General features: G+C 38.1%; 2 protein-coding genes across 4 annotated transcripts in view; both read left to right on the forward strand.

The window, feature by feature from the left end:
* The window catches only part of LOC139984816 (uncharacterized), a 153,854-nt gene that overhangs the window by 69,340 nt on the left and 77,916 nt on the right, over nucleotides 1–6,598 (forward strand). The window lies entirely within an intron of this gene.
* The window catches only part of LOC139984450 (uncharacterized), a 30,566-nt gene continuing 25,876 nt past the window's right edge, over nucleotides 1,909–6,598 (forward strand). Inside the window, exon 1 of the mRNA XM_071998364.1 lies at nucleotides 1,909–2,419. The gene's annotated coding sequence lies outside the window, so the exon portion shown is untranslated. The remainder of the gene's footprint in view (nucleotides 2,420–6,598) is intronic.

The raw sequence follows: 6,598 nt of genomic DNA on the forward strand, positions 1-6,598 counted from the left end.
ACTTAGAGGCCTATATAAGCTACATTACACGCTACATTTGTTTGTATATTCGCCAGTACTATCAGCAGCCATAGAGACATGCTTTGGGCTTAGTTAGGCCATATTTTGAAAAAAAATTACTCCAAGACTTGAGGCTAGACCATAGGCCTAAGCTTTTATGCCGACATTGCACATTGATAGGCCTAACGTCAGTCTGCCCATCGATCCTACACTGGTGTTGATTTCATTTCTTTGTTTTATGACAAATAAAACATGAAATAAATGGTATCATAACATAACAGATACCAGTATAAAGTAGCTATCGATCTATCTTTCATGGGTGCTACGTAAATTACTTCTAGTCTTAGGCAAACTAGTAGTAGCATGGTATTGAAGAGCCTTGTCCTAAATTGTCATAGTTTGCATTCCTTTCACTTGAGAAAGTTTTGTATACTTTCTTGTCATATATAGTGATGCTCTAAAATGAGTATTAGTAACATGCCTAGAATTACCTTCATCGTTTGTGTATTGAATCATGGAAGCAACTTCTAGGCATATAGTCGATCTGTTGGTGAATCTTGATTACAGGAATCATGGGCGACGATGGGGGGGTTGGGGGGGACATATCCCCAAATATTTTATGTGGGGGATTTAGTATCTAATATCCCCCAATATTTGGTGGCATATTTTTTTTGTGTGGCTATAAATAGAAAATAATGCCTGAGATTATTTATCCAAAACGTATTTGGCGGTGGCTAAAACTTCATCCAACACATGCTGCACAAGGTAAATGACTCTTCGTGGTCGTTTCTGTGACCTGTGACCGTATAGCATGTAGTCACTCATGATTAATATCATAATGTCTGTACATTTCTTGTGTATGAGTGTAGGTGCGTAGCCAAGGGGGGGGGGCGAAGGGGGAAACGCCATCCCTCGAGCATATTTTTGTATTTTTTATGATATCGAAGTTTTATAGTAGCTGTTATAAGAGGTTTTCATATTTGTACACCAATAAATTAACTGTGTCTGAATTTTCGAAAATTCCCTGACCAACATTCTTCATCATACTTCCCTCTACTCGTGCAATTTTGACAAGTCTGTTAATTTAAGGTTGAAGGTTTTTTTCTATATTAATTGTCCATGGATGAAATTTTGTGCAACATTATGGGTATGTTTTGAAGTGAATTATTTTTCAAATTCTGACAAATAATGGGCTTAAAACCTTGAAAAGTGGGGCTGGCGGGTATTGTGGGCCGTCACGTAGAATTACCTACAAAAGCAATGGTCCATAGGAGATGCGATGAGGTCGAACATGATGTGTGACTGGTGAAAATATTGAAAAAGGTTATGAATGAAATAAAAAATATTGGGGAAAACTTGGATCTCAGACAAAATTGTTCATCTGGTTGGTCATTTTCAAGCCCGAGAAGTGTCATTTCCGGTCATCTGGGGGGGGGGGGGGCTATCAAAACCAGAAATTTTCTTGTACGTTGGTGGTGTTCCACTTTGATTGTTATATATGTATATATACATACATCCCAAAAGTTCACCTCCAAGTATCATAACCAAATTCACCAGATTGATTTATTTTCTCTTGGAAATTTGCCACTCTCAATACTGCTTTTACAAATACATTTGACGTCGGCTTGCCAACTGTTGGCTGCAAATTTCGTTAGACTTTCAGCCATCGTTCTATTGTTATGCAGACGAATTGTAAAAACGTACCAACGTAACATAAACCAGGGAGCTGTTCTCTGCATATACACAGTATTTGCATGTACATAACGCCGAGCCAAGCAGTTTCTGTATCAGCTGACATATCACATGACACACAATAAGGATTTTGATTAGCTCTTTCTAACAAAATCAAAGCGGACTAAATTAGTCCGTCTTAAACTGCTGTTAACTCCTAAAAAAAACACTTCCCTAACCATCCAACATCGAGAATTGTAATTAGCATATGAAAACACAACATAATATAAAACGCTGCGTCGGAAAAGTCCTAACAACGCAAAGCGGACTAAATAATTCCGTCTTAAATTTCTGTTCACACTTCAGATAACACTTCCCGAACCATCCAACATCGAGAATTGTAATTAACATATGAAAACACATCAGATTATGTGGTCAAACCGTAGTACTAAATATGTGCAACGACAGTGAACGATATCGAGCTTACCCCGATGGATTATTGCCGCCATTTTCAGGAATTCCCCTCTATGTTGCAACTTCGTCAAAATACGTCAATACAAGCTGTATTGAAATGTACTATACTTGCATATAGACAGAGTACAGTTCTTAGTTTAGCCGCATGTAAATTGATACCGGTAATCCGTACAAGAAAAATTATTGTAAACTGTGTTTTGCTGCAGTTGTTATCTTTTTTGAAGCACACTGTTATTGATATCAACCTTTGTGTTAGATCTTGACGATAGAATAGGTAAGTGAACATTCACTCCAATATATTTGTCAATGTCTGCCGTTTGTCATTTGCCATGGAACAGAAATCGTTCGATATATGCAATTGCTAGCAAGTAGATCCTCATTGGGAATCTGTACATTGTGTTCCATTGTAACGGCCGTATTCCATAATGTAGCGCGGAATTGGCTAGACTGGGGTTTCTGTTTGTACTGCCAGCAGCTGTCATACTAATAACATTTCGATCATGATGAACAGTTTTCCGCAATTTGATGAATTGAAAATCATTGATTTCTTATAGATTTCAACAGAATGAATCTGGTATAACTACTGAAATTTGAAACTTCAGCATAAGTACAAATCTGAATTTAAGTACCTTTCTTGAGTTGATCATAAGCGGGCATAGTTTCATTTCAAAGCATAATTGGAACAAAAATTGAAGTGTTCTAGGCTAATTCAACATCACGCAGGCGCGGCGGAACGGGAAAATTATTGGGGGGGGGGGGGGGCTAATGTGTGGAGACTATCTAAGCGGAGCGCCACCATCGGTTGGCGCGAAGCGTACAAAAATGTTTGGGTTTTTGAAACCCACAGATGGCCGGAAACGGCACTTTCCGAGTGTTTCATGCTGCGAATACCTAGCCCTAAAATATGGGTTTCAAGTCTGCAATTTCTCAGACTGCACGTAAAAATCTGTAAAAACATTGTAATTTGTATATTCGGTGGTTTTTTAAGAGAGTAGCTATTATACTAGTAGTGTACTCGCAAAGACGTTTTTCAGTGTAGTAAATTACTACTTGCAATTAAATGCAATAATTAAATAAATATTATAAGAAAAAAACAGAAAGCATTTCTTAATGTCAACAAATGGGTAATTCCAAAACCATGTGCAGTTGCCAACAAATTTCTATGAACCAAGCACCACAGTACAGGTGAAATGCTAATATTGTTTTTTTGTTCGTTTAATAATTGATTGCGTTTAAACATAGATCCATGTTCCACACCTTGCGTGTACTCGTAGTGTAAAGTGAGTAGTGCCTAAGACGAAGTTGTGTTGCGCTTTCCGGTACTCACACTCACTGCTTCCACTTTTCACGGGGCGTGAAGACGCGGTTGGGGTGACAATGTGGTCTATAGCCAGGGGACGGGCCGAGGGTCCCCCAGCATTTACTAAAATTATTACATCTATATAGTATACGTGTGCATCGGACAGATCGACAAGTGTATGGGCAGGTGCACGTTTCGGAGCCTTAGTAAATATTGGGGGGGGGGGGGGGTGGGGCTTATCATGCATTTGCCTCTCAACTTTTTCATTGGGGCCCCCCAAGCCCCCCCCCCCCGGTTCCGCCGCCACTGACATCATATCTATCTGGTTATGGACATATCGACGGTTGAATATAATCAAATGTTTTACGAGGGAAAACAATTAAAAGTCACCAAAATGTACACGGGAGACAATGAAACGAGACTGCAGTGCAATGTATATGTGATAACAAAATCGAAACAAACAAGATAATGTTGTAAAGATGGAAGTAAGTGAAAAGTATAAATGGAGTTCATCTAGCCTATATAAAACGGTTTCTTTTAGCGGCATTTATAGCAAGAAGTGTGATCAATTTAATACATTTTGAGTAAATATTGATAAAATACTAACCCAATGCAAACATTGTGTCTTTAGATTTTCTAAAAACGGGAATGACAATTTTTATAATAGAGGTATTATATTGTATGTCTTCCGATAACAGAGTTGTTGACAATTGACCATTCTAAATCATAAACGTTAAATATGAATCTAAGAGACTGATTTCGGTCAGCTTGCGTCTTTGATAAGCCAATGACGTGATTTCCTGCTTGCAGGAGGATCTAAAATACATACAATTCATACATACATATAATTTATGCTGAAATCGAAGTTATTATACTTCAAATTACGCAGCTAGGCGCATGGCTAGGGTGTTCAACCGTATTTTATTGAGCAAAACTTTATGTTTACAGCTTAATATGGACCTCTTTATAATCTAAATATGACTCACAGCACATCACTTGATGCATATTGGTTGATTTTGCTGGGGAAGGAACCCCAGCAGCCCTACATATGAGAGTCTGTTTTAATGACCCAAGTACCACATCCCTTCCCTTTATCCTTCATTCGCGCTTGGTCCTTCCACATAGGTGCAGCAAGGGGTGGGGAGGGGGGGTTGCAGTTAGCATGACTATATAAAAACGAACGGTAGGCTAAAGACTCTGGCAACTAGAAGAAACTGCTCTCTTTTTTGATAGTCAGAAATGGCAATATATTGTATAGTATATTTGTAACTGCACAACGATGATATTGTCATGACAAATGATGGTGTTTCATGGATATAAGAAGACCTGCCTCTTAGGCACATTGGCGTGTCTATCAAGAGGTATAACGGTAAGAGGATTTAGACGCAAACTTATGCTATCATTCCATTATTGTTACTACACTTGTGGATACTACTTTACGTGCGTATGGAGACCCATTTTAACAATAAATATTTAATTTCAGAAATCTGAATTTAATATTAGATATCTACAAATAATAAGAGATATCTAATATTCCAAACGTGCGTGTGTTATAACATGTAAACAATTCGGAAAAAAAATCCGAAGTACTGTATGTTTGACCGAGGAGAGGGGAGGAAACATGTGTCCTCATTCTCCAGATGGCTATTGCCCTGTATATAATAACAATATCGAACATTCGCATGAGCATAGCAGTACGAGTGGGAAGGTAGACACACATATACCTCATATATCTTTAGTAATTGACCCAAATGGAGATGTTGTGTTTATATTAATGACGACAATCAAGTTTTCGTGATGTGCGGAGCGTTGACTAATAGTGTCATTCAATGAACCAAATTTAGCATGTTCAGAGAAATGTCGTTCTCTGGTTAATATGGCTAGAGAAGAAAACCTTATGATAAGTAGATCACACGCTGGTATAAATATAAGTAGCCTACCAAGTATTGAATACACCTTGGGTAATTATTTTTTACTTTTTACGATTTCTTTAAGATCCTCGTTTCGTTCGGTATTTCTGTTGCGGGAGGGGGGGGGGGTGGTGGGGTGGGAAGGTAGGCAGGACCACCCAGGGTACTGCTACTGACTCTTGCATTTTTCACTTTTACACTCCCACCACAATGTCTCTTTGGCGCGATAACACTATATCTGCAAGTTTAAATGCATTTTGATATATACAAAGGTCATGACCTGCATGATGTAACTGAAATAGCAGAACGTGAAAGAAAATTACTGAACCAAGAACTTGCTGAACTAACCAAATACAAGGGTAAACTATACGAATTGCCAACGAAACTACAAATTACTCAACAGAGGCTGAATGAAAATGCCATGAAAAAGACAGGAAGATTGATAATCCAGTACCAGCGACAGACACACAAGATTAAAGATAAACTTGCAGATTGTACTACGGAACGAAAGAGGGGTTTAGAGGCCATCGAAAACAGAAAAAGAGATAACGACCGTCAGATCACTCAGAATTGGTACAAGTGAGAAAGAAATATGATAAAATCAGGAAAACAGCAAATCAAGAATATGACAACAAATCTGAAGATTTTATTAACAAATGTGATGAAACCGAGGGCGCACTCTTAACAAAACTTCGCAGCCTATATGTTAATTTGAGGAGTTTGACAACAGCAAAAGACCTGCTTGTAGGGCAAAATAAAGATGAACTAAAACAATTAAGAGAATTTTACGAACAGATTATTAAAAGATACGAGAACCTCACAACAACGACCTCATCTATTCTTGCTTCTAAAGACGATTGGACAAACGCTCACTGTATTCCTGATATTAGAGTAGCATGTGAACACCTTGTAAAAGAATTGAAAAAAGAATTCCCAGAGGTAGAACTTTTATCTGATTTCGATATCAGTGATATAACGAAGGTAATTAGAGATAACGTCAAGATTGCTCAGCATAAAGAGTCAGTGGTTGATGTTGCAGGAATCAAAGTTAACGGTGTACGCATCACTGATATTATGACCAGAGGAGATGTCAAGATTGTCATCACTTATAAGGCAACTGAAGGTTACTCATACATTACTGTGTTGAACAGTAACGGTGAAATACAACGACATGATCAGATCGACATTGATATGGACATACCCATCTGCTTAATGTTTTCTGAATCCAAAGCTGTTACATGGG

Source organism: Apostichopus japonicus, chromosome 17 (assembly GCF_037975245.1).
Source record: "Apostichopus japonicus isolate 1M-3 chromosome 17, ASM3797524v1, whole genome shotgun sequence".
Taxonomy (NCBI): domain Eukaryota; kingdom Metazoa; phylum Echinodermata; class Holothuroidea; order Aspidochirotida; family Stichopodidae; genus Apostichopus; species Apostichopus japonicus.